Below are 27421 nucleotides of genomic sequence, written 5' to 3'. Positions count from 1 at the left end.
CTCGGCGGCGACCTTCCCTCCCCCGCGCGCCCGCAGCGGGGCCAGTCCGGGTCGCCGAGCGCACCGCACATCCCTCGCCCCACTGGCCAGCTCCAGACTGGTTTTTCTGGTTCAGCCTCCCTCCCAGGGACGCGCTGGGGGATCCGATGACGTCGCTGGCTGAGTCTCTCCCTCTTCCTCCCTCCCTCCCTCCCCGCGCCTTTCCCCCGCCCGCCCTCGCCGCGCACTCCTCCTAGTAACTTCTGTTCGGGGAGGCGCTGCCAGGAATAACCCGGTGCGTCCACAGCCCGGAGGGGAGGCGGCCGCTGCGGCTCCCGCACGCCGACAAACTGCGGCCCGGGTCCCACGACTCAAGCCCTTTTCTGGCGGCTCTGGCCCCGGCCCCGGCTCCATCTCCTTACAGTGTCCGAAAATAAATAAATATATAAATAAAGGCTAGAGGAGCCTGGGCTGGCGGTGGGGATCGCCTCCCTCCCTCCTCCCTCCCTCCGCGCCCGCCCTCCCTCTGTCCTTAAGGAAATGCTACCAGACACCCCCCACCAGACACGCTCAGCCTGGGTGAGGAGCGGCCGCGGCAGCAAGAACAAGGGCATCAGGGGGCTTTCCTCCCCTTCTCTCCCTCCTCTTCTTCCTCCTGCGCAGCGGTGACTTTACAGGTGAGCGGCCGCCGCGGCTGCGAGGATCCCCCCCACACAGCCCGCCGAGTCGCGCCCTCCTTCGGCCGCTGTCACCCGGACTGCCGGGAGCTGACAGCCACCCGAGGGGCTCGCGGCCGGGAGACTGGCGGCCGGCGGGAGGCGGGCTGGAGGTGAGGGGGTGGAGAGCTGGAGAGCGGGGCGCCGCCGTGCGCTGTCTCTCCCCGGTGGAGGAGGGTCTCCGCAAAAAGAAAAAGAAAAAGAAAAAGAAAGAAAAAGAGAGAGACATCTTCGGTGACTGTGGCACAAGTATTTGCCAAGTTGAGTCTTGGACACTGAAGCTTGCCGGGAGCCCGAGCAACTTGAAAGGTCTCCTGGCTGGGTAGCAGCCTCCCTCCACGCCTCGACTCTTGGGTACTGGGTGCAGCCCGGGGGTGCGTGGAGGGCGCACCGGCCGCTGACAGAGCAGAGCGGCGGGAATCTAGGTCCCTCCTCGGCTCGGTAAGTGGCCTCGGCGCTGGGTTTATCCTGCCTGCTCCTGAGATAGAGCTTGTTTCACTTTACCCTGAAATCGCCTTCGCCCAACTCCATCGCCCCCTTCGCGGCGCGCGACCCAGGCCGGTTTCCCGGTGGCCCAGGGGTGAGGGTCGGAGGGGGGAGGGGATGGGGGAGAGACCTCGGCGAGGGGGGTCGGGCGCGTTGGGAAATGCGGGGAATACCCTGGCCGAGGATCTATGCAGATGAGGGGAGGCTGCTTTGCGTAATGTCCTGGGGGGGGGAGGGGGCCGCGCGGGAGCGCTGGAGGCAGGAATGTGCCTGGTTACTAATGAGGGACGTGCACCGGCGCGCACCGCCCGGCCACCGCTGCGGCTGCCGCGGCCGGCGGCCCGTTGTCAGGTAGCGGGGGAGGGGGCGCGGTGCGGGGCCGGGGGCGGCGCGGACAGGCGGGCGGGCGGACGGCAAGGGCCGGGCCGCCGGCCTGCGGCCGAGCGAGAGCAGCGGAGGCACTGGCTGTGGGCATTTCGGTGACTCCTTTCTCCTCCGGAGCGAGGAAGGAAGGAAGGAGAGAAGGAAGGAAGGAAGCGAAGAAGGAGGGGACTGTCTCCATGGAAGGTTCAGGCGGAGGCGCCCTCGCCTTGCGGGTGCACCGGCCGCAGAGCGGCTCCAGCCGCCGCCGGCTGGCCCCGGGCGCGTGGAGACGGGTGGGGGCGGATTGCATGCTTATTTGTGCTTCTGCTTGGGGGATCGGGAAGAAACATGTGTGTTTGGGCTGTGCACCGTGAGGAGCTGGGTCTGCGCCTTTATGTCTGTTCCCTGAAGTGGGTGGAACGTTGGCCCGTTCCGGGAATGTTCCATGACGTGGTGCAGCCACAGGAAGGGGGTTAACGAGGGGCTCTCTGCCGCGGCGGCTTTGCTGGCTGCTATCAAAGCAGATGTGCTGCCGCTGCCGCACCTCTCACCTCCCTTCACCCCCAGTCCCCCTCCTTTCCATTCTGTGCGTCTGGTACTGGTAGGGCTAAGACAGGAAAACATAGCTCTGTGTGTGCGTGTGCGTGTGCGTGTGTGTGTGTGTGTGTATGTGTGGTGGAGGGTGATGTGCGTGTGTGGTGTCTGTCGTATTTGGTGGGGGACGACTCCAGATATGCCCTGCCATCCCAGCTGTTATCACAGATCGGTGCGCTTTATACGCATGTGCCTCCCGCGTCCTGTCCCTCTTACATAACAGACCCAGTGCAGCAGAGGACGGGAGCAAATGAGACCCCAACCCTCCAGGCACACCCCGTGTGGGGGCTAGAAGGTCGGAAAGGGTCTCTGGGTGTTGTGCTTTAGGGATGCGGCTCCCAGTGAGGAAGAGACAGAGGGGAAGGAGGGTTTCTTTTAGTGGCTTATCACTCGCCTGCCTACTTGAAAGCATCTAAGTGCAAAGGACTGCAGGAACTAGTCCTCCGAATGCGAAAGCTTTTGACTTGCATTGCCAAGGGAAAGTGGGCGCTCTCACCTCAGAGATGCAGAGAATAGAGAGGGTCCATAATACAGACGCTTGGAGGAGACCCGCAGTAACGTGCTTGGGTTGGGGGCAGAGGGGTCTAGCACGGAGGCAAGCAGAGGAATCTCTAGGTAATAGGTTACACGGGAAACCCCAGGACACCTGTAATGGCTTAGAATTCACACAGGAAGCTGTGCAACTGACATTGCAAAACCCTTATGCTGTGCACAGTTATTTAGGCCCAAAATGAACACAGAGAGTCTTGCTTCCGGTACTTTCATTATACTAGAAAAATTGAACTGATTTTTTTCCTCCTTCCTTTTCTGCCATTTTAAAAATAACTCAATTTATTTAAAAACTATATTGGTACTTTCTTCCACTCCAAAAACTAGACTTCAGTAATTCACGGGAGGACTATTTTCTTTTTTTTTTTTTTGCCAACTCAGAACCCTCATCAAGGGCTATTGATTTTTTTCTCTTCAGTATAGTTGTTTCTTTTGCATGAATGATCAAACCAAGAAATTACTTGAAATATTAATAAGGTTCATACTAATTAAATTTGCTGTGATCTATCCTCCTAACAAAGGCTATGGAACTTTATTAGACACATTTCTTGTACTGATACAGTGATGCCATTTGTCCTTGAGCAAGCCAAGTTATTTTAAGTCTATCTTTATGTTATTATTTATAAATATGTGTTAAAGGCTTGTGAATGCCTGATTTGTTTATCTGTCTTTTAGGCATGTCAATATAAAATTTTACAAATTACCCAAGAGGATTGTATAATGAGCCTGCTGGGTTTGAGTTTTTGATTGTAGAAGTTTATCCAAGCAGGAATGCTTTGCATCTGAGTAATGTGGAAATCATTTTTTATTGCTAAGAGAAAATTCTGGTGGAGCTCTAAGGAATTGTGGCACCAGATTACAACTGCATTTTTATTCTGAGAGGGGAGGGAGCTGCCAATATTCACATAATGACAGTGTGCTTCAAGTGTCATAATCTCTTGGACCACTAGGCTTGAAATAGGCACTATGTTTCTCTTGTGCAGAAAAATGCGATATCACAATGTTGCATCTTTTGAAACTTGTGTGAGATCATTGATTGCTTTGAGATTAGATGGGGTATAACACAAAATTTCCTATTAGCATCTGTAATGCGTTCAGTAATTGCATTTTTTTAAAGATTGACTTTATTAGCAGTAACTTATTGTATATGAAGTTGCTTAAGATTAAATCAGTGAAAATTGATTGGGGAACAGCTGGGGGAATGGTACTATATTAAGGCTATTTCATGTTTAGGATTTAGCTTGTATTTTAACTGGTTAGATCCTTAGGGGGCTGTTGGGCTAAATAGTGTCAAACTAGACATTTCTGTAAGACATCACAACATATGAAGAATTTGTTATAGGTAGCATGTCACATAAGAAAATGGTCCTGTTTGACTACATTGAAAGGTTACCTAGCAGAATGTTTTGATTGATCAGCTCCTCTTCTATTGGATGTGCTTACAAATGTTCTTGTTACCATGAAACAAAACAGAAGACAACATATATACAGGCGTGCCTGGGAGGATAGTGGTGCCTGTGTCGGCTTGAACTCTTGGCAGGGTGACAGGATTCAGAAACCAGGTTGAGTGTCCTACGCTCATTCTTCTAGTAAAATGATAAATTTATTTTATACTTTGCCATTTTTTTTAAGTGCGAAGGACTTCATTTCAGCCACAACAACCAATCAGTCTTCTTTTTGTGTTTCTTTTCAGTTCTTAATATAGTACTGTGTAGGAAAAGATTGGTAGGAAATGTTGCTTGGCCTGATGAAAGTGTAATCTAGGTTTAGTTGTGAAGTGATTGAAACTTCTGTGGTGGCCATTATAATAAGAGAAAAGTGGCCCAGATCAGCTGGAAACACGGCTTGCAACTCTCCTGCTGGCTAAAAATACAGTTTCCACATTGTAGTTGACATAGACACGGGGAGCGCCTTCTGTTACATCAGCCCTTTGCATCCATCCCGGGGGTGGGGAAGTGGCTCTACTGTGTGCCTGCCCTTGAATATTTCAGCGATAGACTTCTTGTCTAGGGACTTTCATGTGAATTCACTGAGCTCATGTTTTGGCTAAACTTCGGTATGTAAGTGCTGTGACTGTCAGAGTGATATCAGAGAGTGGAGCAGAGGGAGTCTGCTAACCCAGGTTAAGGAGGTCAGGTTTCACATGGCGCTTCCAACTGTCCAGGGTAAGTGGGTTGCCTTTAATCACTCAAAGTAGTGGGGGCTTTACCGTGAAACTAGGGGTGGACATAGAGCCTTGAGACATAGGGAGATTTTGTGATAACATAGTTGTACTTGTTTGGAGGAAATGTCTGAGAAATGGTTTTACTTTCTTATTGGTTCCTGATATCGCAATGGAGCAGTGCTCCCTTTGTGCTAATTACGGTAAAAAAAAAAAAAAAAAACCTGGATGAATGAGTTTGAAAATCAGTTTTTTGCGAAAGGTGTCAGACACCGTTAGGTCATTTGGAAAAATATTTTAGCACCTAATTATGGTGGCACAACTCCAAAACTTCACAGAAGGAGGAAGTGTTTGTTGCTCCCCGCGACTTAGGCTTCTCTGAGATGAGCCAGTGTTCGAGTAACATAGGCCTTTACTGGCTACGTGGTTGCGTTAGGGCTGATCCAGAATTGATGTCTCATCTACTATTGGTCTGGACCAAAGATGTGCTAATCTCACACATTCACATGATCCATCATTTGAGGTTATCAACTACGCCAAGTGATCTGTTGTCTTAGTTAATCCATACGTTTAAACTTCCTGTTAGCTTAAAGCCGAGCGCAAACTCGTAGACGTGGAGAGGAAAGGATGAAAATGATGCTTTGGTCCCTGAGGGTGAATCTGGGCAGGAAGCAGGAGGAGTCTCATCTCTTTTGGGTCGCAGGTTGGTTGACTTCAGGGTCAGGAATAATCAGCCTCTCACCCCCACCTTTTCAAACTTGCCACTCACAATCTTAGCTGCCTTTTCCGAATACCACCACAGATGTCCTACATCACAACTGATACTCTAGTCACTCAATAAGTATTTTTGATGGGTCTGCCCTTATGCTAGCTACTAAGGATATAATGATTGGCTCAAATGAGAAAGGGCGTGGGTGGATAGACACTGGCCATATGGTCAGTGTATCTGTGCAATAATGTGCTAGTTTGCTATGGAAAATACATAAGGGAGTTTATGTCCCCCTGGTCCAGGAGCAGAGTGACTGGAAAAGTGTCGAAAGAAAAGTGAGGCTGGGAGACGTGCGTGTGTCCAGGAGCTGGAAGCAAGCCCGTGGGGCTGGAGGGCTGATAACAAGAAAGAAGTGATGACAAGATATGGCCAGAAGAGGAGGGTGAGCCCTGGGAGGCAGGTGACCGCATGAGTGATTGCCCAATCAGGCATACAGGAGACCTGCTCTTGGCAAATCAGGCCCTGTGATGTCCTTCCTACTAGCCCTCTTAGAGGATAGTTGTCGGAAAGCAAGTTCCCAAGGATGGATGGAGATGCGTCACAGGTCTCTCCTTCAGACGCTCTGGGGGCTTTGGATGGCACTAAAGGAGCCGACTTCAGTGTGTGCTTGTATTTGTGATCATAAGGAATTTAAATTTCAAAAATGCTTATTTGGGGGCTCTAATAAGCTGAACTGGCCTGCATCAGTGATCCAGTTGATGAATAACTACCAATTCAGAGAGTACTCTTTTTTTTTTTTCTTAAAACAAGGTCTTTGTGTGAAGTAACCAAATAATCTTTGAAGCCCTGAATGAGCTGGACCTATTATTTCTCAGTAACTAGTAAAGGGTGAAACTTACAATTCTCTGGATAATTTATCTCCATGACTGCAAAAATCAGGATTCAGTTTTACATGATTAGGGATCAGTGTAACATGACGTTAAAGGAAAAGAACTGGAAACAGAGACTTCTGAAGATCTCCCTCCTTCTTTTTCATGTGTACCATGTTGTTAATGTACTCAGTCTCATTCTTTATAGAATATTGAAAACGTAGGTGGCAGTCCAAGCTTGGATTCCGTCGACAGACTCATCACTAGACAACAGGACAATTATCTCCGACTTCAAGGCTGGTTTTACAATCTGGAGAAGACATATGGTTTATTATAAGCCTTCTTATAAAGCAGAGTTAAAACTTCCAAAGTAAAGTAGAGTTAGAAGCTTCCTGCTCCCTAAACGGGAGAGAATTGAAGGTCTGCACAGGAAGAGGGATTTGGAACTGGAAACTTTGAAAGCTGAATAAAATAAGCGGTGTATGTGATAGGGTGTGGGGGGGGGCAGAGCAGTGTGCCAGGGAGGGGAAGAGTCAGGGGGAGTTTGAAAAGGTAGCTCACTGTACATCCCCTGGGACCATAGTAGTCTGGAGGAAGCTGGGTTGCACTTGAGGGTTGGTCCAGAGCAACCATGCTATGAAGTGTGGGTTTTAGAAAGGTTCTAAAGGCCTTGGTAGTTAGGAGTTGGTCAGATTGACCTACCATTCAGTATGGAGGCAGACTCTGTTGTGTGACAGAGACTTTAATCTCTAGCCTAATGTTACCTTAACAGGCAGTAAATAAAGTGATTAAAATATTTGATTAAACGTTGCCATTTCAGGTTTGAGCAGCAGTGTAAGTGAGGTATATCACTATTATTTTAAGATGCTCTACAAAGTTTCACCCTAAAAAAAATATTCACGATGACGTAATGATAGTTGATCATCCAGTGCCAGTGTGTAACAGTGATCATGGTTAAATCACAGGGCGTTTACACTGTGGGGTGGAAATGTGTAAGGAATAGATTGGTGATTCTCTGGAAAGTCACTAGAACATGATGTTTAGTTGGTAGTTATTGTATCTAAGTCATGATGGTGTTGGAGAATTGGAAATGCTAAGCTTTGTTTGGTGGTTTCGTTTTCTCTGAAAAGAAAGAAGATCTTATTTGCATTGTGGCAGAATCACTTATGTTAAAGGTAGAGGGAAAAATCTGAGACTTTGGCACTTAGGCTTTGGGTAAATTTGGACCCACCCTCCTTGTCATAACGTAAGGTTCTATAAGTATTCGTGCCATCCCTCATACATATAAACATGGTAGAAAATCGTGTGTTCAGTGAGAGAAAAACTGTCGATAGTTACAAGGTAACACCAGGAATTCTTATCTAGATCGTGGCAGAAAAGATTTATTTTAAAATCGAGGTTCTGTCTAATTCCATAGAAGGAAGATTGTTGGAAAGGTAATTTAAATTATAAGTATCTTTGTACTCCAAAATGGGAGATTCATTTGAAACTATGCTTTATTTCTTTTGGAAGCCAGACAACTGGTTTAATAGTGTACATATGAAACGCTAATTTGCCTTGTTAATTGGATGCAATTAAATTGAGGTTATTTTATACCTCTTAATTGTCTGAAAATTACATGTGTTGCCATCTCTGTGTAGTGGGAGGCGAGAGCCAGGGAAGGGATTGCAGGCGTGCAGGGTAGAGGACCCAAGGCTTGGCTTGGTCTTTGCAGGGAACTTTTTGTGACAACCTAGAAGCTTGTCGTCCAAGCTCTCTGGACTTCATTTGGGAACAGATGGCTTTTAGAACCTCTCTCATCATATATTTTATCAGTCTAAAATTCGACTGCATTGTTACAGGGGGCTGCAACGTCATTTTATTCTGTAATCATGGTATTACCCAAATGAACAAAACACTTAAAAAAATTGGCACAGGGCCAATTGAGCAAATCAGGTAGGAGGAAAGGATTGGGGGCTATGAACTCTGGTCCTATGACAGGCTCCATAGCAGGAGCCACTTCCCACTTGTGAGCTCACCGCCACCCTGAGGTTTGGTGTCATTATCTCTGTGTTTGCAAGTGAAGAAACCAAGTCCCCCCGCAGAGCAGCTTTTGAACTCAAGGCTCTGTGTCAACTCATGGTGTGTAGCTGTTCACGTTAAGAGTCATTTAAAAATGAAAAAAACAAAAGAAAAAGACCAGTTAACCATTTTTACCACCGAGTATAGGCCTCCCTCAGCAGTCTGTGGGTACTTACCAGGGGTTTAAGTGGGCATTCTCTGGGTCGGGAGCCTTGATTTGAAATCAGAGCAGGGTGAAATGGCCCTGGGTGTATTCCAGCTGGGGTGTGTGTGTGGCGGTGGGGTGGGTGGTTGAAAACTCACTCGACAGCTCTGAGGTTATGAAAGGAGGGAGTATCTGTTGGAGGGTCGCTGTGGAGCGTCTGTGGGACTGTGTGCTCAGATCCCTGTGAGCTCTCAGTGTGTGTAGAGTGCTCGGCGGCTATGATTATTTTTAAGGGATTGCATGGGAATGAAAACACAAAGGAACTCAAGTTGTTGTGACAGTAAAATGTTCCTGAACTATTCTCAAATGGTCCGCTAAACTCTTGATTGAAGCGGTTTAGAAAACAATGTCATAATGTACAAGGCTTCGGCAGCTAACAAATGGAAACACCAATTAAGATCTTGGATATTCCTCAGCCCGCTCAGCCAGCGTGCTGCACCAGTGAAGTGAACTGAATTCTCTGGTGTGGGAAGGGTTCAGGCTAAAAATAGCCTTTGGTGTCTGAATTACCCAACTTGAACTTTTGCCTAAGTTTCAATAGCCGGGAGAAGCAGTGTTCACCCCTGAGGCCTTGGGTCCGCTCATGGGGCAGTTTTGGGGACTGCTGATTTTAAAATGTTGGTGATCTGGGGAAGGTGGTGGTCTAGACACGAAGGCATCACCAGCGAATAAAATAGTAGAAGAGAAGGCCTGATCCTTAGGGAGCTGCATTTTAGTAGACAAATTTAGGAATGTTCTGGCCAATTCAGTTACTATGCTGTATATTTTTCAAGGTGTTCGATAGTTCCTACTTATATAATGAGTGTCTTAGCCCAAATGGAACTTGAAGAAACACTGAAAGGTTACTTCAATCACTACTAAAATATCTCAGTGATTTAAACATATGTATTTATACAGACATGTATGCAAACATATAAATAAATAGTATAAAACATATAAATAAATATTATAGCACTATTTATTTCTATTTTTTCAGGGTTAAGGGCACAGCACAACATACATCCAGACCAGGGTTTTATCCCTAGTACTGTAAAAAGAAAATTTAAAAAAAAGTGGAATTCAAATAGTTTTTGACACTCAGTGCTATCAGGCTTTGGCATAGACATGGAACACCATTTCTTTCTTTTGCAGATGGCATATCACATTGTATTGTACAATGCATTTGTGAGCTTGCTGTCATAAAGATTATATTTGGAATTTATATTTTAATATTTCAGTGAATAAAGTTTCTAGTAGATTAGGTTGGCTCCCGCTTCCACCAAAGTCTGCTGACCACAGTGTGTGACAGTGTATTTGCTGGATCTCCAGAAGCATCCATTGAAGGCTAGGAAAGGAATTTTATCTCTCTGCGAGGTGGGATATGCATACAGCCATGTAAAGGAACCTTAAACGGATCCAAGTCTTGATTAGACTCAGTCTCAGTGGCCAGTCCATCTGTATGGTGTACCTTGCTGTTTTTGGTTTTATTCTATGTTCTCTAGTTACAAAGACCTCTTGAAGCCATGATCTAAATCTCCTGTCTGTTTTCACCTGAGTGAACCGGAGTCTGAGCTGTTCTTTGGCTGAGAAAGGGACTTTGTAATTGAACAGGGCGTCTGTGTGAGAAGTTAATTTTCCTTGCCCATCTTCTGTTAAAGAGCCTCTAAGGAAGAGGGTTGTGTGAAGGGGTTCTTACTCACAGGTCGGGCTGTGAGGAAGTGCTGTTTCTTGGTGGGTCAGCTAGAACAAATATGGAATAAAAGAGGGAGTATATTCCTTTTCTTCCCCCTTACCCTTGCGCCATGGAGGCCAAGCGGAAAAATAGAGGAGGGCAGACTTGGAGTGAAACTGTGCCCTGTCTTGCAAAGCTGGTGGTGAAATTCTGCCTTGGACACTGTGCAGTGGTCCCTTGGGTCAGTTCTGATGGGCAGCTCAGGACTTTATAGACAGGTCATGAGGAGTTCAGCTTCTAATTGCCCATGGAGCAATGATCAAACTTGGTTTCTTTTCTTCTCTTGCTTTTTTACATCTGGAATAATCTCCATTCCTTGAATCAAGAAAGAAAACCACAAGGTTATAAACATTCATTTTATTTTCTTGTCCTTAGCCATGTGACAAAGTTTGTTGTTGACGTCTAGAACTTTTGGGATTCAATGAGGATTTCAGATGCCAGCACTGCTCTTCTGAGGCTATGTTCATTAAACTGCACACTAGGGCTGGAAGAGCCACCAGAATGGAAGGCTCTACACTCTGACCCCAGCACTTTATTGCTTGCCTCATTATTGATTTTCAAAATGACTCAGGCCAAGTGACTGTACCTCTGTCATATTTTGTTGGTTTTTTTTTCATCTGTGAAAGTGAGACTTTGGTAGCTCTGCTCTGCCTCCTGGGAACGGAGCAGGGCAATACAAGAGAATCAGAGGGACTATATTTAGAGTGCGAAGCAACACTGACTTTTGAGAATAATTTACTTGCTGGAGGAAAAAAAAAACCAAAAAGTCTCAACACAGCAATATGTCTGTGACAAGGGTTAGCAGGCCCTTCTTGAGGTAAGTGATTATTATTGCTGCGGTCTATTACAGAATATGTGTTTTCTGAGAGATAATGATCAGAATGTTCCTAGCTTCTGATAATGTCCCCTGATGGGTTTGACTTGATATAGATCATTACCAGGCAAGGCTAATAAAATATCAAGCTAGTTACATATCTATTCAAGCCATAAATAAGTAAAAAAAAATGAGGGAAATTGAGGGAAGGAAAATGCATCCAAAGGCAATTGTTGCTGAGTGTGTAATCTGTTTACTTGCTCAAATGACCTTAGTAATATGCATGATGAACTTGATCCCAAATTTAATCAAGTATAGCCTTTAAAATGGGCCAAGTGGTTCAGAATATTCTAAATGACCTTTTAAAAAACACAGCACTCATCAGTATTGAATGTAACAAATAATTGGATATGAAATGTGGATGCTAGATTTTTTTTTTGGTAATGGACAAATTTCAAATCTGTTAGGTCATTAGTTGTGTTTTGGCTGTGTTTGGGGAGAATTTGCTGGTGTTAAACCTAATAAAGCCCGGCAGTGGTCATTAACAGCTGGAAAAGTTTTATCCCTTAGTGGATGATCCCACGAATTTATGTCTCGAAGAAGCTGCCCTGACCACCCTTTTGTCATTCTGATGGTTGATACCAGAGGGGACAGTTGAAGACAAGCAGAGGACATTTCAAAACTAATAATAGTTACTGTGGTTTTGAAGTTGACTAGGCTTCTATGGCATTTTATAGCCATAAAACCAGTATTTCCCTGTGTATCTGAAGACTTAGGATCGCCTTTGAGCCAACTGGGTTGGTTTAAGTTTCTTATGAAGTTTTCACAATAAGCCACGCCACGGCATAAAGGGAATGACTGTTATTTGTATTTGACACATGAGTGTCCCTGGAAAATGAGATAGAAGAAGGGAGAAGGCTGAGGAGTCGTGTCTTCTGGAATATGCATATGGCTTGATGTTTTAGCCCATGGAGGTTAGTTCCTGTGCCTTTTTTCCTAGTGCCTTAGAGTTTGTATATGAGCCAGCTGCACCTTTAGGGGCAGCAGAACACCTCGTAAGATGTTTTTGTTCTTTCCCTCTGGCACATTGTGTAGTAAGTATGGCTGTGGTGACTTAGCCCCTTCAAGTGTCTTAAATGATGCTGATCAATACCTTAAGTATAAGATCCGATGTATTGATCTGTCAGCTGGTGACGGGGCGCTTTGCAATGTGAAGTCTCTTGTGTGATTCTAGGAAATAGATAAGCCATTATTTAATCCCCCGCCATGGAAGAAAGAATTCAGGGCACTTCACCCTGGACTGCCTGGATTCAGCCTCTACTTAAACACCATTTTCTTTGGGAGGCCCTGCCTACTTCTGCATAGTTCTCAGCAGCAGTGCAGAATAAATTTACCCACTGTCTGGCAGACATTCCTACAGTTATTTAGATGATAATAGTGTTCACTTTGTTTACTCTTTTTTTCCAGTCTAACTATTCCTAGTTCCTTTAACTAAATCTCACAGGATATTTTCATTCTTTATTATTTTGTATGGGATTGGGTGTATATCATTTTGTTTGGGATTGGATATTCATGTTTGAAGCTTTTTTTTTTTTTAAATCAGACCTCAAAACTAAGTTGCTTAATTCTATTTACTCTTCAGTTCTAAAGTTTAGAAGATGATCCAGTTGGTTTAAAAACATTTTCTAGAAAGGGCCTAGCCATGCTAGTTGACATTTTGTCAATAGCTTATCTAGCACAGAGGGACCTTGTAGAATCATACAGTGCAAGCTGATTTTAGCAAGTGTAATAACAAGATTCTGGTATTATACGTAAGAGAAAATAAAATGCAATATAAATACAAGGTGGTAGAAAATAGAATGTTTCACTGCTGCCTTCAAAACCTGTATAATCTAACATGCTTCTGAGAAGAACCGTGGAAAGCAAGCTATTTTTAAAAGAGACAGGTGAAGTACCACCAGAGAGGCTGAGACGATACATTAAAAAGGTGCAAAATAACCCTTGGTGGAGGATGCAGAGGATGCAGGAGAGGTTTCTTGGAAGAAGGGATGCTTGAGTGAGGCCTGACTTTGACAGGCATGAGCAGCACGGTGCGGGGAAGTGTCAGCAGCGTGTGCAGAAAGGCCTCTGCTTTGAAGACAGCTTGAAATGCCTCGGAGGGGAGTGCCAGCTGGAAACAGACACTGGAAGTCAATTTCCTTAAGGACTTGCATTTAGGTACCCAAAACCGTAGGCAGCAAGAGATGCGCTGTACCACGGTGAGAGGTTGAGCCTCATAATTTTGCAGATACAGTTGAAAAAAAAGTGAACCGAATAGGGGAAAGAAATGGATTTGGAAGTTCCTATGCAAGAAATTCAATTGCATTTGTCAATAGCACGACATGTAAAGACACTGGTTCTGCGCAGGCTTACTGTTACTCTTCTGTACTACCTGTCTTACAAGTGAAGCTGTCACAGATAATGACCTCAGTCTCAAAGGCAGAGTGAAGCCAGTGCGTGGCCGGTGAATCCATTGCTATCCACTCAAGTGCCATTTAGGCCAACCCCCTTACACTTCCTACCATTTGGGAATAATAATGACATGCTTAGTATAAATTATCATCACTTTAAGATAGAATAAACTAATGTTTTCTGCAATATCTTTACTCATTAAAAACGAGGGTACAGAATGCTGGAGGTATTTCCATGCATGTGCCTTAGCTGTGAAACTTCTGGATAGTAAGTATAATACTCAGCTATTTTTTGCAACAGCCTTGAAAAATATTTTTATTGAACTCTCTACTGCCTATAGTGTCAACAAAAAGCAAGTTTTAATTTACCTGCTTAGATTGCTTATTAATCTATAAAATGAGTAGGCAGGGAAGTCAATATTTAAGCAGAATGTATGTCATAGAACAAGCAAATCTATATAGAAAGGTGATATATTAGCCTTATAATAGAGTTAATGATTACGTATTACTAGAATAAGAGTTCTCATTTACTGAATAGGTATTTTGATTTTGGATCTCTTAATGATTATGGAGATTATGATATTTTAACTTTGTGCGTTAAATTTTTGGAAAAATATTCTTTGTGTGGGGTTAGTGTAAACGCAGAGTAGTGTGTGTATCGTTACTTTTCAGATATCATTGAGTTTATGTGAGGACTCTAATGTTCAAGCCCTATTATAATTTAAATTTTACTAAAATTTATAAAATATAAGTAAAACATACTGTTCTGGAATATGAAATGGAGCTGGTTGCTGCCAAAGCTGCTGTGCTGTCACACGCTGGGATGCTTCCTAACTGTTTCACCAGTTGACAATACAGTAACAGCTTCCTGGAGATGTAAGGTCAGAGGGGATGGTGATGGCACCTCATCCTACCATCTCTGAAAGGAGAGGCAAGCGCTCCTTGGACCACTTGTGGTTCTTGGGACTATCTAAGTTACAGGTGCTTCAGTTTGAATTGCTATCCAGTCAGCCATACACACACACACACGGCTCAGCATTTAAGAGCAGTTGTTACTCTTGCAGAGGCCTTGGGTTCAGTTCCCAGTTCCAGAGGATCCAAAGCCCTTTTCTGACCTATATAGATGTGGTGCAGACAACACACACACACACACACACACACACACACAAATAATATTTTTTTGTTGTTGTTGCTGTGTCCATGTTAAGGAAATGAGGCATTTGGAGCGATCTTTTCTTAGACCCTCCCAGGACTCACAGGGGACATTGCCTCCCTCCTCCCTGAGGAAGAGCAGTAGAGGCATCCGGAGGAAAAAGGACAAGGCGCTCCTTGTCAGTAGCATTGATAGCAGCAGAGCTCTGGTCTTCACAAGTCTGTGGACTCGGACAGAGTGCACATTTAAGTACTCAGAGCTAATTTCTGGATGACAGTATAAATATGTGTGAAGTAAATAGATTATTTTCTTTCTTTCTTGTTTTATCTCCTGAGACAGGGTTTCTCTGTGTAACAGCTCTAGCTATTCTGGAACTCACCTTGTACACCAGACTGGCCTCAAACATACAGAGATCTGCCTGCCTCTGTGTTCTGAGTGCTGGGATTAAAGGTGTGTAGGCCACCGACGCCTGTCATAAATGGAATATTTTAATATTGTGTAAGTTTAAACTGATTACGCAATATACTGATTTTGTTCTTTGGGTGTTAAGGTAAAAAGACAAGAGAGTAAAGACATATTGACAGTCAGATGGTGGTAATGCATGCCTTTAATCCCAGCACTCGAGAGTCAGAGGCAGGAGGATCACTGTGAATTCGACGCCAGCCTGATCTACAAGAGCTAGTTCTGGGACAGCTAGGGATGTTACACAGAGAAACCTTGCCTCACAAGAAAGAAAGAAAGAAAGAAAGAAAGAAAGAAAGGAAGGAAGGAAGGAAGGAAGGAAGGAAGGAAGGAAGGAAGAGAGAAAAAAAGAAAGAGAGAAAAAAAGAAAAAGAAAGACAGACACATTGATTTGGGTCACTATAATGGCATCCTAGGTTCCCTTCAATATTGTCTTAGTAAGGACTGGAATGACAGTTGACATTTATCAGATTACATGTGTTTATGCCCCTTTAGCATAAAAAATAGTCACCTTTTAAAAATGATGACTCTTGGATTGGACATGTAGTTCAGTTAAAGTGTTTCCCTGCTTTGAGACCAGCACTGCCGTGGTACATATCTGTAATCTCAGCATTAAAAGATAGCGGCAGGAGGAGCAGAAGTTTAAGGTCATCTAGCTAGAAAATTGGTCACAAAGAAACAAACCAAAAACAACAGACTTCTTTATTAAGAAATAGGCCTGGATGGTAAGTGTTACGGAAGTGGTAATATGGCACTTTCTGTATCAATTCTTCATTTTCTCCTATTTCCCTAGGTCACAAGGAAGTTTACATTTAAGTAATGTTATCATATAATAGAATCTTAACTATGTTAAAATACGTGTCTTGAGATCAGTTTTAGGGTCACAGCAAATTGAGAAGACTGGAGAATTCTTGTATACCTTTCCCGTGTGTGTCGTGCCTCTCTCCTTCAATATTGTACCAATGAGGAAGATGTATTTCCATCCATGGACTTACGTTGAGAAATTGCCCTTAATGAAGGTCATGGTTTACATGGTATAAAGCTGTAATATCTCGTGTCTTATCCTGTGATCCACTGTGTAGTTGAAACTTTAGAGACGGTGGTTAATGCACATCCTACTGGCTCACCATGAGTACAGAAGGCATCGTTGTTTCTTGTAATTAACAGTCTGTCTCATTAACAAACTGGAATGAAACTATTTCAGTTTTTGTTTCATGATGATTATACAATACCTTATGGTCTTATTTTTAACCACTATTAACCTTAACCCACTGACTTGTAGAATTACCTAGGGTTATCATGGTTAGGGCTTGAAACTAAATAGAAGGCTAGAACTTAGGATAAAGGGAATAAAGTCCTTGGCTTCAGAGCTAGGAACCAGGCATTTGTCCTTTAAAATATTTTGGTCCAGTATTTTCTCGCTATTATCCAGGATAAATAAAAGATTGAACAGATCTTAGGAGACTTTAAAAGCAATGAGTGAAGTGCATTAAAACCTTAATAAGTGAAAGTTTTTATGGTGTTCAGTGGAAAACAGCATTTCTTATTATCTTTGACTTCATTGGAAGTATGCAGTTTCGAAATATGTAATCTCTTCTGCCATGTGACAGTTGCCTAAGGAATCCATATTGGAGATAGAAAGTGCGACTGTATGGGTGTGGGTGGTATGGGAGAAAGCAAGCAACTTAAGTGGTTTCCGCTTTTGGTGCTTCAAAGAAGATTCCCATTGGAGAGCCCTGTCAGGGAAACTAAATCAGGACTGAGCCGGGAAAGTGGTTCTTGGGGGCCCTGAAGATGCTTGCCTCTTTCTGGGGGGAAATGGCCCCGGCAGTAGAGAGCCACTGTAGAGGGCAGGGCGTCAAGTGGTCTGGACCTGGAGAGTAGATCCCACACCCAGGGATGCAGCGGGAGCCGCGGCGCGCGCCCCCGTCTGCGCGCCCCCGCCCTGCCCGCGGCTGAACTTTGGCCTGGGGCGGCCACCCGAAGTAGCTGACTGTGATGACGTCTCTGCTGCTGTCAGAGCACAACAGGAAATGCTCTCCGCCTCCCCCCTTCCTGCCAGGAGAAAGTGGGGCTCGCTGCTCCTGGCAGCCGGCCGAGACCTAGTTTCGGGGCCCACAGCGAGCACCCCGGTTGCGCAAGGGCTCCGGGCGCAGGGCCTGGCAGGGCGGAAAGCAGGGGTGAGCGCTGGCCGCGGACTGCCCAGGCTGGGAACCCCGAGCATCCGGAGGGGTTCCCGAAAGGAGGCCCTGGGTGCTGAATAATGCTGATCTCACAGGGCTTGGGCTGATTCTCCTGCTGCAAAGGCTTCACAGGAAACCTCCTCTTTAACCTTCTATCTAAAGGCCACCTTTTCACTTTGTTGTGGAAATACTGACGGGCAGGACAGAGCATAAACATGCCGCCAGGCGACCCTGCAGGACACACTCCTTGCCAGCAATCGGCCTCAGGAGTCATTTAAGCTGTTATTTAAGTAAAGTCAAGTTTGCTTTTGAAAATACAAACCATTTTGCAAACTTAAGGACAAGACGGCTGCTGCCGTGGATTTATTATCTTGAAGTTGCCGATAACGTGTGTTGACTTTTCACCTCCCTGGTAGACCTAAAACAACTGAAAATAAGCAAAGTCAACCTAGGCTTTTTGATAAGAAATGTTGGCAAGATCTTTGAAAATTGCATTTTCTAAGTGATAATCAAAATTATGATCTGTGATTTCATACCGTGGATGCCTGTGTCTCACGTGTTTGCAAGCCCGATAAAGGGAAGAGCCATCAGCTAAGCAGGCATTGTGATAATTTCCGTGCTTGACTCATGAATAGGCTTTGTAATGGTAGGATTGTTCTTCTGGCCACACAGCCAAAATGCCAAAGTTCACTAGGAGGTCTGCCGAGGTTTCTTGTATCACATACTTGACAAGAGTTTTTGTTAGACGAAAATACTGTGTAGTAGTTTCTAGTAAACCTGAAAGTCTTGTGGGACATGAATGCTGTTTATTCTTCGCATTAAGCTACTGGTAAAGCTTGCCACTGACCATTGCGTCCCTGATGATTATGTGTAGCATACGATGTCATCAGCCTTGGGGAACTGTCAACTGATTTGTACAGCGACGGACTTTAAGGCTATCTGAGCAGATTTTTGAATAAGACCTGTGGATCTTGAAATTATGTCTTTTTTGGGGGTGGGTGGTAACTTTTTTTCTTTTGAACTTTGACAGAATCTGGAAGGCTACTTAGTAAAAGAAACTTGGGACTGAAAAAACCAGGGAGTCGTTGAGGGCAGCTGACTTCATTGCCTAGACATCATTACGACTTGCTAGCAGCCTTTATCAAACACAGAGCCTAAATATTGTTAGGCACTCTCACTACCACTGAGCTACACCCATGATACACTTTTAATTGTTAAACAGATTTAAGAGCAAACCAAAGGGCGAGAATCAAAATGTCTCATGGAATTGACATTCCATGAGAATGGAATTACGTGAGCAAAATACTAATTTTGGGAGGTGATTTTCTTTGTCATGTGAAATTAGACAGAAGGTATACTGGACACCATGAGAATTGTTTACACGTCAGTTTCCTCCTTGGGGTCACGTTATGTTTGACTCCACTCTTCTCTGTTTTTTCACTATGACTGAATTGCTTCCAAATCCATTGTCCATTCATAACATCAGCAATATGAAAGTATTTATTTAGTAATAGATTTATAAGGGTCAATTACTCCAGATTTGTATTAACAATAATCCCCAGGTTTTTTTTTATGCAGCGTCTTGTTGGAGGGTGCTAAGTAGGATCCCAGACATATTAATTGAATCTCATAATCACCAGGAGATTAACACGCTGTTGTATAGAAAAACCGTTGTGTGAGAAGTGCTTCAGGGTGGCACCAAATTTGTATTTTATAACATTAATTCAAACTCAACACTTGATCTACTTTGGCAGCTAAAATACATGTACTTTGCTTCATACCCAAATTAGATACACCTAGTTTGGAGGTCATACTTTCTTTGCTGTGGGAAGATCATGCATCTTCGTGGAGCTACCCTACAGATCTCACGAGGACAGTAGAAAATGTCTTTTCAACTCTCAGCCTGGGAAGTTGGCTTCCTGGAGGGAAGCCCTCAAATAAATTTAATCCTGCAGTAGAACTCAGAACTATAATTTGAAATATTTTTAAAAGATTTATTTAAAGATATTTTAAGGGATGGATGTAAACACCTCTATTTACTTATACAAAGAATTTGCTGTCTACTGTAAACCTTTCCCAGTGAACTGTGCCATCAAGGGCTGAGTTTGCTCCGTCCTTGCCATCTCTCCAGTGCCCAGAGCTGCGCCTCGCCCTGAAGGCTGGCTCTGCGCACAGGTGCTGAATGGAGCAATTGGAGGAAAAGGTCCTGGTCACATTGCAGATGTGGTTCACATTCCTGGCCAGCTTTCAGGATTCTCTTTGTCAAGTGCTTTAAACTCAGCAACGATGAGACAATACTTGAAGCTTCAGAAAATGAAATGTAAGCATAATAGGCACACAATAAATGTTTATTAAATTGAAATATTGAAAGACACACAGTGCTTGGCAAGCCCGCAGGCCCGGCACTCTGTTCACTGTTTTAGTCACTTTCGAACTGCTTTTCATCGGGTGAAAGTCTTTTTTTTTTTTTTCTCACCACCTTGCTCTATTGATTTACAAAAGAAGACATTTGGGGGGGAAGTGACAAGCAATCCACCTGAATGGGAAGAGTGTTCAGCAGCACTTAACCCTTAGGCTCTGCTTAACAGTGTGAGATCTGAAGTGAAGACTTTAAACCTAATGCGTGTTTGACTTTTCATCTCTAACATGATTGCTGCTGATGCTGCATTCAAGTTTTTCTGGATTAAGGTTGCAGGCGGTACTTCCACTGCCTAGCAAAGGGCTTCCCAAGGCAGGTTTCTCCTGTGTGCCCTCTGTACCATCACAGGGGACCCCAGGATCAGAATGGGCCCCAGTTTGATCCAGTGCTGTTGTGTTAGGCTTGACTGTATCAATCTTAAGTAAAGATCTCTGTGTGTTGTGTTGTATTGGCTCAGCACATTATGTAGCTGATCTCGATGGCCTGGCGGTGTCTGTGACAAAACGAATGTTTGGCTTGTAAGACAGACACGTAGATGTCAATCTTGAAAATGCGGGTTTTGACTGTGAGGCTTTGCTCCTTCTGTTTTGCTGAGGTACAGTGAACTGGAAAGGAGGCATCGGAGATCTGTGTTGTGAGGCTCCTCAGTGTCAGTGTATCTGAAGTAGAATATGCAAAATCGTTTTTTTTTAAATTTCCTTTTTCTCATGACAGGGTTTCTCTGTGTACTGCTGACTGTTCTGAAACTCTCTCTGTAGACGAGACTGGCTTCAAACTCACAAAGATTTGCTTGCCTCTGCCTCCTGAGTGCTGGGAAAAGTCATATGTCACGACCACTTGGCAACAAGCACAATTTTAGCGAGGAAATCCTTCCCTGAAGCGCTCACGACAGCCTATTGGTTGGACACCGCTGGCAGAGAGCTGGCAGTGGAGCGGTAGGAGTGGGCATGTCTGTGCTAAGTTCCTCTTCCTTACTACTAACTTGTTGCCTCTCCTATCCTCAGTGATAATTTTATAATTTTATAATGGTTACTAAGTGATGAACTATTTTTCCCAACTGGTGATCATTGAGACTCATCAGCCCCTTTTCCACTAGTTATTGATTTGTTGCTATCCGCATGTTATATATTGGCAGCATTTTACTCGAAACACCCTTGTTTTCTGGAGAACACTATGTATGTATGTGCTCGTGCATGGATGGGACTTTCCTGTACTAATCTGTACTTGAGGGATTTAAATTCCATCATTCTTACCGAGAGCTAGCACTATTGCCGAGTCAGATTCAGAGCGGGAAAACAGTGCTTGTCCAGGACTGTGTGTTGAGAAGCTGACCTGCTTCTGGTTGAATGCTGCCAGGCTGCTTCTCCTTGTGTGATTCTGGGGAGGTGATGTCATTGTGATTTTGATCAGGTGATGTCATTTTTCTTAGCTTCGGTTTCCTGATCTGTAGCGTAGGCACCTGGGTAAACTCCTAAACAAGACTCCTGAGCATTAAAGTAAGTCCTTGGTCTTTCAAAAGCAACCAGTGAAGGTGAGGAAAGGTTGGACCATCCCGGATCTTATTATTTAAAAAAAAATAGATAAAAAGATTTATGTGTGTGTGTGTGTGTGTTTGTGTGTGTGTGTGTGTGTGTGTAACATGCAGGCATTTTTTAAAATACAGTTCCACTGTAGATGAGGCTGGCTTCAAACTTCCTATGCTGGTGTGAAATTTCTGGTTCTACAACTTCCAACTCTGGAGTTTTGGGATTATAGACTCTGGACAGTTACTGTATTTTTGGATCCCAGATGAGATCTTACATCTCAGTTGAGTGAGTGAATTGACTTGCATGCAAGAATAGGATATTCTGGGATGAAAGCAAACATAGAGGGAAGCTGAGGGAGATGAAGGAGCCTAGAACGAGTCCTCCTCCCTTCCCTGGGGGGGTCATGAAACGGCTGCAACCTCCTGGACACCTGGATAGCATGGTGGGGAGCAAGAATGGGAGCATGGGCCATTAGCTGAGTCTAAAGGACAAGTGGTAGACCATGATACATGGGGACGCTAGCTGAGGCAGGATCGTGAACATGTGGACTCAGAAAGGTAGAAAGTTAACCAAGAATTTTATTCTAGAAACCATCAGAACTGAGAGTTCCCTGCCGAAGACTGTAAGCCTCCATAACAAGGATACTATGGAGAGTTCAACTCCATGTCAACATTGAAAGGGATTCAGTATTTGGGAGATGACTTACATTGATTTTTTTCTCAATCTGTCATTTCCTGTTTTTTGCGAATGATTGATTATGCCCTGGCTTTTGGTATCTATAGGGAGACATTTAATTTAGACACCGAAGTATATGAAAGAGACTTTCCAAAACAAGTTTCACCGTCCTTTCCTCCCTATTTTTTTAGTTGTAGGTACAATCACCAGTTTCTAATGAGTTCATAGCCCTGATTACTCGTAATTTTCGGTATGAATGGGACCATATGTGCCTTACTCATCATCGTCACTGTGGATAGAACACCTTGGGATTTTTAATCCATGAGGACTGAAGGGAATTGTTAGGCATTTGGTGTGTTTATTAATCTTTCCATACGTTTAGTTATATGTTAAATTCTTTGTCATATGAGGAAGGATGTTAATCTTCTTATCTTATAGACAGAGAGGTTAAGTTTCTTAACCAAGGTCACACAGCCTGTGGATTCTAAGCATCTGAGTTTTAAACTCCGGTAGTCTGAATTTAAGTTTGTTTTTCTGTAATGACATCACTTGCCTTCTTACGGATCTGCGGTGTCAGTGGTGAAGGAATATCTAGGCTAGGGAGACAAACGTGGAGCAATATTGTCTTTAACAAGAGTAGGAAATGCGAGTTTAAACGAACCATCTTTCTGTTGAGGAAAGTGCATTTTCTTTTCCTAAAAGGCCTTCCACCCCTGTCACTTAAGACGTAACCCAACTTCTTTTAAGAAAACCGCTTAACCTGTGAGATGCACTGGAATTGCTGTCCTGGTGTTTGGACAGCTGTCAACAGGAGTTATCTCTTTTGTCGCTGGTCATGGGGTCCTAGTTGTCAGGGATGGTACTGGCTCTACAACTGGTCGTCTGGGTGGTCCAAGAGTGGACCACGATAGGTGTTGCCAGGAAGTCAAACTGTGAGCCCCACTCAGCTTGTGATGTAGGTCTGGGCCAATGCCTGCCCTTTATGCCTTGACCTTTGGAAGCCAGGACATGGGAGATACCAAGTGACCCATAAGTATTCGAATAGGCAGAAAGGACATTAGTCTTCATGGTTGTGAATTTCTTTCTGGCTATGACTCTGACCATCTCTATCTGTGGTATAAAATGGGAAAAGTTTGTGGAAAAGTTGTGTCTTCACAATAGATAATAACTTGACGTTGTGGAACCAATTTTCTGTTAAAGAAGTACTTTTAAAAAAAGTTATTTCATGTTCCGGGTCTTAGCAGTGTCCTTGGGAAGCTTTGTGTACACACCCAGAGCAGGGCGTTTTTAAGCCTATTGTTACATTATTTGAATAGGTGATTATTCCAGACCTGTCTGCCTCCCTTGAGGACGTGGGTTCTTTACACTTGAGCATCAGTCATTCCTGTGGAACGGTAGATTCATTTATAGTTTATTGATATGATTTGAGAGTAGTAAGGTGTGCAAGGAACAGAGGAACAGAGTCGTGTCAGGTGTGTTTAATTTCAGCCAAACAAAATTAAATTACAGTCACTAATATTTTAAATGTCATTTTACTAGCCTCACATAGTTAATGTGTATTCCGTCTTCATTTCCGGAGCTCAATGGATTTGAACATAGGGTTTATTTTGCGATATACAAAATGAGAGAGTACTTCCAAAAATGGGCCTTGGCATGATGGGGAGCTGTTCACGGTGTCTGCCGCAGCGGGGCATGGGTTTCACAAAGAGCAATTTGATCTGCAGAAATAGGCCTGTCCGTGAGATGACTGTGGACTTAGATTTGCATGAAGATATTTGTAGGTACTTCCTGGTGTAAGTTTGAGCTTGGGAAGTGGCGTCTAAGTACGATTCAGCTTTTAATTTTTAAAACACCCTAATGAATCAAGGACGAGGTTCTATAAATCTCCGAACCTGGGGAAGAAGACAACTTTTCTGGGAAGAGTACAGATGATTTTGTATTTTCACATGCATAAATGGCAGTTTATAAAGTCTTTACTAGTATTCCTTTTTCCTTTGGTTTTGACTTTTGTGTCCTTAAAAAAGAAGGTTGAGGTGACTTGCCTCATAGGTCTTTGTAGCCCTTAGAGGCTTGTTTTATTTATCACAGTGTATGAAACGTATGTTGAACACACACTGGAATTAAGAAAGCCACTGTGAACCATTGAAACTGTCCTTAAACTAGAGTGACAGGATGGATAGGAAAACCTAGAATTGGTCAAGATACCCAGTGTGTTGCTGGGTGTAGTGGGACACACCTTCGAGGCGGAGGCAGGTAGGTTTCTGTGAGTTCAAGGCTAGCCTGGTCTACACAGTGAGACCAGGACAGCTAAAGCTCTGTAGTGAGACTCTAAATCAAAAACAAACAAACAAACAAACAAACAAACAAGCCTAACTAGACAACTTAAAAGTAATCTTTAGGGCATTATGTTCTATGAAGCAGTGCACAGATGTGAACTGTTAGCACTTACGCGGTCGGTGACAATGGTTTTCATCTGAGACATTAGAAACGCGCAGTTGGGCTGATTTAGGCAATCACCTTAAATGATTAGAGCCCTTACACCCAGTTTTAGAAAACAGCTTGTCCGTAAGAAAATACATTTATATAACTTGAGGCTCTTTCCTTCATTTCCTCTTGTGTTTGTTTTGATTATTATGAATGCGTCCGTTCCAGCAGAGTCTAGAGAACACTCTGCTGTTCAGTGGAGAGCAAGAAGCTCGTTAGAGAGTTCTCTGTTTCTACAGCTGCGCTTCAGGGTATCATGTTCTGAAGAGGTCAGCTGGGCATGACCTCATGGGCATGAGGCAATTCTGAACGAGCCGCGGGCCTGCAGAGTTGCAAAGAGGATACGGAATGTCTGAGTGCTGAGGCACCGCTCGCTGCTGTTAAAGCTGAAACTGTCCTGAGCTGTTGATGGCTGTATAATTATTATCAATACTGCACTGGAGAAGACACTTGAATCTAGTTAAATAACCTAAAACGACTGCAAACAACGTTTATTGTATATTCACTGTGCTATGGTAGGGGCTCCCTGGAAAATTAAAAGCATGCTATATACATCTTTCTAAAGGGGAATTTGCATTATAATGGAGACAATGAGAACACAGTGTCTCCTTTCAACACGTTCATTTACTCTTCCTCAACTTATTTACAAATGTTTGCCGAGTGTCCTTTCTGTGCCAAGCACTGATTTAAGAGTTGAGTTTGTAGTAGGACAGGCTAAGTCTGGCTCTGGTTTTAACACATGCTGGGGACACTCATAACAGTTAGTACAAGTCATGATGAAGCCCAGACATGCGGTGAATACTGTGTTAGGACAGAGACCTCAGGCCAGTGAGGTTGCACCAGCTTGAGGGAAATGCTTGCACACCAGCTCTGTGGTGGATGGAATTACAGGTGAAAGGCACGCGAAAACACGGCTATGGTCCGACTATCAGGAAGCTGGCTGTATTGGTTCTGTCCTAACCTTCTGTCTTAGTTAGGGTTTCTAATGCTGTGAAGAGACGCCATGACCATAGCAGCTCTCATAAATGAAAAACATTTCATTGAGGTGGCTTCCATGGTCGGAAGTTTAGTCCATTGTCATCGTGGTGTGACACGCTGGTGAAAGACAGACATGGTGCTGGAGAAGTAGCCGAGTGCCCTACATCATGGCGTACAGGCAACAGGAAGTGACCTGTCTCACTGGGCCTGGCTTGAGCTTATGTAAGACCTCAACACGTGCCTCCACAGTGACACACTTCCTCCACCAAGACCACACCTACTCCTACAAGGCCACACCCCCTAATAGTGCCACTCCCTTTGGGGGTCATTTTCTTTCAAACCACCACACCTTGTAAACCCATGTTAGAATTTTGGTCTTTGCCCTAAAATAAATGGAAAGCCATAGAAGTTGTCTAAATGAGCAGGAAAATATCCTGTTTACATTTTGAAATTTTCTTTGTGTATGGCATGAGGGATGTTTTTATACTGAATATAGACTGGATTACAGCACTGGATGAACCTACTGTGATCACCTAACTAGAGTGGTGGAGGAGGAGGGTAGAGGAAGGTGGAAAGACAGGAGAAGTTAGAGTGACTTCTCAAAGGAGAATCTTCCAGGACTTGATGGTGGGCTGGCAACAGAGCAAAATCACCCCGAAGGTACTATAGGCATGTGACTGTTGCATTGGAAGGGGTAGAGGTGCCATTCATTGAGATAGGGCTCACTGAAGGCTTTGGTTTTGCTGGATTTAAGGTGGTTTTGAATGACCGAGTTGGCAAGTCATCCAGTGTCAAATGACCAGGCTGAATCTGTAGGTCCAGAAGAGAGAAAGGGTTGAGACTGAAATGTGGGAGCCTCCAGCCCCTTGATGGTGGCCAGTGGGAATGCAAGAGGCATAAGAAAGGGTGTGGGGCTGGCACTGAAGCGTTCCGGCTTTGAGGTTGGATGTGAGGTGAGGCCACAAGACAAATTAGGTAACACTGTCTAGAAAAGAGCAGTGCATAGAGAGCCACCATGGCAGTATGTAAGTAGCCACACACAAGGAGGCCGGAACAATAGGTTCCCAGGCTTCTCCTGCGATCTGAATATATGATGTCTGGCTGTCAGCAGGTCTAGACCTTTCGAAGACTGGGAGGAAGACCCTGGTCATGAGCTTCCAGTCCCAGTTCCTGGGGACAGCTGGCGATCATGGGCATGTTCTGGCTTGTCACCACTCCCATTTCTGCCCCTGTCTTCACATAACGTTCTCTCTGTGTGTCTGTCTTCTAAGGACACCAGGCATGTTGGATTAACGGGCAACCTCACTCCAATATGACATCATCTTCACTAATGACATTTGCAATGACTCGTTTTCTAAATAAGGTTATATTCTGGGGGAGGGGGGGTCCTGCGCTCAAGACCTGTGTGTGTGTGTATGTGTGTAATATATATGTAGATAAAGCTTAGTGTGTATAAGGAGGACTCTAAGATGTGTGAGAATTTCTTCTTATGTAAGGCCTTCTGTGGCACGTAGTTTCAATAGAGACACAGTTCCATTCTAGACAGTATTATCTGTCGCAGTAAGGGTCAGATTAAGATTAATGTATAGCAATAGGAAGAGGGCAAAATGGGAGGAGAATAAAATGAAAATTTGTCCTTCCTTTTTTCTTCCTCCTCCTCCTCCCCTCCACCCTCCTTCCTTTCCCTCTTCCTCATCCTTCACAGGAAGGTGAAATTCAAATTGAGCCTTGGTGGATGCAGATTAGGAATTAAATTTCTGGGCAGTGGAGGTAGCGAGGGTCTGGGGAAAGGAGGGTATTCATTCAGTCTTCAGTTAGCTTCTGGAACCTTCTGTGTAGCAGGCAGTGTGCCAGGTTCTGGGGAGCCCTGATGT

At 44.2% G+C, this 27421-nt stretch overlaps 1 protein-coding gene across 5 annotated transcripts in view; it reads left to right on the top strand.

Annotated features, from left to right (window-relative positions):
• Window positions 1-501: 501 nt before the first annotated feature.
• Window positions 502-27421, top strand: part of Hivep2 (HIVEP zinc finger 2) — a 185906-nt gene continuing 158986 nt past the window's right edge. For 2 of the 5 annotated variants that reach the window (XM_048425565.3, XM_048425566.3), the window contains exon 1: window positions 502-1136. The gene's annotated coding sequence lies outside the window, so the exon portion shown is untranslated. Of the gene's footprint in view, window positions 1137-1494; window positions 1533-27421 lie in introns of those variants that run through there. The other 3 variants (XM_048425570.3, XM_048425567.3, XM_048425569.3) reach the window with 2 other exon arrangements.

This window comes from Myodes glareolus, chromosome 1 (genome assembly GCF_982192425.1).
Source record: "Myodes glareolus chromosome 1, mMyoGla1.1, whole genome shotgun sequence".
Classification (NCBI taxonomy): domain Eukaryota; kingdom Metazoa; phylum Chordata; class Mammalia; order Rodentia; family Cricetidae; genus Myodes; species Myodes glareolus.
Note: the sequence above shows the minus strand (reverse complement) of the source record. Positions and strands in the feature narration are given on the sequence as shown.